Genomic DNA, 4,841 nt, shown 5'->3' on the forward strand with positions numbered 1-4,841 from the left:
AGCTACGGATGGTTAAGACTTCATAGTTTTGTCATAAATGGATGTAATGATGATGATTATTTGGAGTAACTCTTCCATCACATACAAATTGCCTGCATACATTCCTCTTGGGAAGCAGAATGTCTTGTGAAGATCAGGCTAGAGTCAGACTGTCAGAGCTGAGTGCAGTCTGTGTCCCAGTGCAACACAACTGACCATGTCTCCAGGGCACAGCTGAAGTTGCTCTTTTACTCCTCTGCATGCAGACATAAAATAAAAAGGACAGTCTTTTAAACACAGTACCTATGGTGGTGTTTTCCACCTCAGTTCCTGGTTCTTAGCTTGCAGGCCAAACACAGTTCATGAGAATTAACTCCTTGGATGTTACTGCCAGAAAAAAAAAAAAAAAAAGAAATATGCAACGGTTAATGTTATCTGTACAAGTAGAAGTCAGTATTTGTTCTGCCATTGGAGTGAAACTGAGCATACAATAGCTAATAATATTTCAGTGATTGAAGCCAAATAGCCAAACAACAGAAATAAATGTATTTATTTTTCAATAAGTAACGTGAGTGTAACCAGCTACCAGTGTGGTAGCTTGTCTCTAAAGAAATCCAGCACTCTTCATACCTGAATATGTTTCTCCATGCATGGACAGCACGTGGAGACTGCTTATGCTGCAGTGTTTTAAGATCAGTGCTGGTTTTATATACAGGTGAGGCATAAAGCTTAGGTTTACTCATTCTATAGGGAAAACTTAAATTAATACAGCATATATCAGCTCCACAATATTCTGGTATGATTTGGCAAAGCATAGTCTGTGCTCAGGCTGGTGCATAGTAAAGTGGGAAGAGATTTTATTTCAGTCAATTTTCAAGATGCTAAAAACCAGTTTTTCTTTTTGTCACTGTCTTCTTATGGTGTGGATAATTCTTTTTAAGAATGCTACAAATCCATGTTTTGGTTACATTAAGGACACTACCTTTGGTAGTTTCTACCCTATGAAAGAAAATAGATAAACTTACAGATTTATGTGGAGTAAAAATTCTTCCAGACAAGAAGCAATATATCCAGATGTTAGATAAAAAATATATCTTAAATTTAAAAAAAAAATATATATCTTAAATTTAGCTGAATAAAATAGCAATGTGTGGGTGAAAATGTAAGCCTAACAGAAACAATTGATTGATTTTTTAAAGGCATTGAAGAATCTAAAACTTGTAATTTATTTAAAATATCACCAGAGAGCCTGAAATGTCCCAAAAGGTTTTGAGGAAGGTTTATTGATATTCCAGAATCGGTAACTGCACTCCTATTCTAAACATTTTTGCAGGTTACCCCACCCCACTCCCCAAAACATGATTGTGAAAATAAGTGAAGAAGCAGAAAATATATATATATAAAAAAAAAAATATCTGAAACCTTCATTTAGGATTAACATACTTGTAAGATATGGTCTATTTTTCAGGAAACAGACTTTTCTCTGTAGTAAACACCTCTGATATCTACTCTCAGATGCAACAATTTCTAAAACCCTGTTCAACCCCATCTTTTTGTTCAGGAGTAACATTCTGGTCCTGCTACAGCATACGCCACGGTCTGAGAGGAAAGCACATTGATATTAAGTCTTGACCTATCCACTATACTGATTCTGAAATGTATTCCTAAACTATTGGTTTCTGCAAATAGGATTTGGTGTTGAGTGGAGGAGGGAACTCCAGAAAATGCCTCACCAGCAATTGTACTCCCATACCAGCCCAATGACCAGGGTTTGGTCTGGATCCTTTCCTGTGTGTTGTCCTGCTCCTTCATTAGTCTCCTCGCCCTTGTGCTTTGGAGACTGGCAGGCAATGGCAAACACATTCCCTGCCCTTAGTGGAGACAAATGCCAAAGCACTGCATCCACACACGACTGCCACACAGAACAGGTCTCTTAAACACGTGCATTAAGTACTCCAGGTGAAGAGCACGTGAAGTGAGCACAGCCATTTCTCAGCCCAGGAGACAATTTCCACTGGCCTGGACAAGCAGATGACTGAGAGGCAGTTCCTACACACCCCATAAGAACATCTGGAGCTCAGGCATACAGAGAAGAGAAGAGAAGAGCCAAGTACAGCCCAGCTGTGGGAAAGGCTAAATGGGAGCTTGTGCCTTAGGCAGCACAGAGGCCAAGGTTTTGCTGGGTGAGCCCAGGTGTATTTGTGCCCCTTCACAGCTGCCACTGCTCCTCCTGTCCTCACCTGCCTTCAGCCTCGCATCTCAGAGTCCCCACCGCAGGACTGGGCTCTGTTTCCCCACAGGGGAAGCCCTCAGGACCATCTCCTGAGGTTTCACCTTACTTTTCCCTGCTGATGTAAGCCTGGTGTAGGGCTCCCTGGCTCAGAGCCCACAAAGCAACCTCCTGGCTCACCCAGATACAAATGAAGAAAGTTCTGACACCAGCGCCTTGCCAGCCAAAGAACACAGCCCTTGGATCACAGGATCATGGAATGGTTTGAGTTGGAAAGGACCTTAAAGATCACCTGCATGGGCAGGGACACCTCCTGCTAGACCAGGATGGAAACCAGGTTGCTCAAAGCCCCGTCCAACCCAGCCTTGAACACTTCCAGGAATGAGGCATCCTCAGCTTCCTTGGGCAACCTGTTCTGTTGCCTCACCAGTGTCACACTAAGGAGTATTTTCCTAATGTCTAACCTAAATCTTACAGTTTGAAACCATTCCATCCTTGCCCTAGCACTACCCACCCTCCTGAAAAGTCGCTCCCCAGCTTTCCTGTAGGCCCCCTGCAAGCACGGCCTCTCTAAGGTTTCCCAGGAGCCTTGTCGCTTCTGGGCTGAACAACCTCATCTCTCTTGGGCTCTCTTCCCAGGAGAGGTGCTCCCTCCCTCCATCCCCATGGCTCTCCCTCCCTCTATCCCTCCATCCCCATGCCTCTCCCTCCATCCCCATGCCTCTCCATCCCTCCATCCCATGCCTCTCCATCCCTCCATCTCATGCTTCTCCAACCCTCCATCCCATGCCTCTCCATCCATCCATCCATCCATCCATCCATCCATCCATCCATCCCATGTCTCTCCATCCCTCCATCCCATGCCTCTCCATCCATCCATCCATCCATCCATCCATCCATCCATCCATCCATCCCATGCCTCTCCATCCCTCCATCCCATGTCTCTCCATCCCTCCATCCCATGTCTCTCCATCCATCCCATGTCTCTCCCTCCATCCCATGTCTCTCCATCCCTCCATCCCATGTCTCTCCATCCCTCCATCCCATGTCTCTCCATCCATCCCATGTCTCTCCCTCCATCCCATGTCTCTCCATCCCTCCATCCCATGTCTCTCCATCCCTCCATCCCATGTCTCTCCATCCCTCCATCCCATGCCTCTCCCTCCATCCCATGTCTCTCCATCCCTCCATCCCATGCCTCTCCATCCCTCCATCCCATGTCTCTCCATCCATCCATCCCATGTCTCTCCCTCCATCCCATGTCTCTCCATCCCTCCATCCCATGCCTCTCCATCCCTCCATCTCATGTCTCTCCATCCCTCCATCCCATGCCTCTCCATCCCTCCATCCCATGCCTCTCCATCCATCCATCCCATGCCTCTCCATCCATCCCATGTCTCTCCATCCCTCCATCCCATGCCTCTCCATCCCTCCATCTCATGTCTCTCCATCCCTCCATCCCATGCCTCTCCATCCCTCCATCCCATGTCTCTCCATCCCTCCATCCCATGTCTCTCCATCCATCCCATGCCTCTCCATCCCTCCATCCCATGTCTCTCCATCCCTCCATCCCATGCCTCTCCATCCCTCCATCCCATGCCTCTCCATCCATCCATCCCATGCCTCTCCATCCATCCCATGCCTCTCCATCCCTCCATCCCATGTCTCTCCATCCATCCATCCCATGTCTCTCCCTCCATCCCATGTCTCTCCATCCCTCCATCCCATGCCTCTCCATCCCTCCATCTCATGTCTCTCCATCCCTCCATCCCATGCCTCTCCATCCCTCCATCCCATGCCTCTCCATCCATCCATCCCATGCCTCTCCATCCATCCCATGCCTCTCCATCCCTCCATCCCATGTCTCCATCCCTCCATCCCATGCCTCTCCATCCCTCCATCCCATGTCTCTCCATCCCTCCATCCCATGTCTCTCCATCCATCCCATGTCTCTCCATCCCTCCATCCCATGCCTCTCCATCCCTCCATCTCATGTCTCTCCATCCCTCCATCCCATGCCTCTCCATCCCTCCATCCCATGTCTCTCCATCCCTCCATCCCATGTCTCTCCATCCATCCCATGTCTCTCCATCCCTCCATCCCATGCCTCTCCATCCCTCCATCCCATGTCTCTCCATCCATCCCATGTCTCTCCATCCCTCCATCCCATGTCTCTCCCTCCATCCCATGTCTCTCCATCCCTCCATCCCATGTCTCTCCATCCCTCCATCCCATGTCTCTCCATCCCTCCATCTCATGTCTCTCCCTCCATCCCATGTCTCTCCATCCCTCCATCCCATGTCTCTCCATCCCTCCATCCCATGTCTCTCCATCCATCCCATGTCTCTCCATCCCTCCATCCCATGTCTCTCCCTCCATCCCATGTCTCTCCATCCCTCCATCCCATGTCTCTCCATCCCTCCATCCCATGTCTCTCTATCCCTCCATCCCATGTCTCTCCATCCATCCCATGTCTCTCCATCCCTCCTTCCCGCCTCAGGGTCTCTACCGCCGCGCACAGCTCCAGCCCCGCCTCCCCCGCTCCCAAGTCCCGCCGGCAGGGGGCGCTGCCCAACCGCCGCTCCCTGCGCCCCGCCCCGCCCTCCCTGCGGCCCAGGTGAGGCGGTACCGG

The sequence above is a fragment of the Heliangelus exortis genome, chromosome 2 (assembly GCF_036169615.1).
Source record: "Heliangelus exortis chromosome 2, bHelExo1.hap1, whole genome shotgun sequence".
Lineage (NCBI taxonomy): Eukaryota > Metazoa > Chordata > Aves > Apodiformes > Trochilidae > Heliangelus > Heliangelus exortis.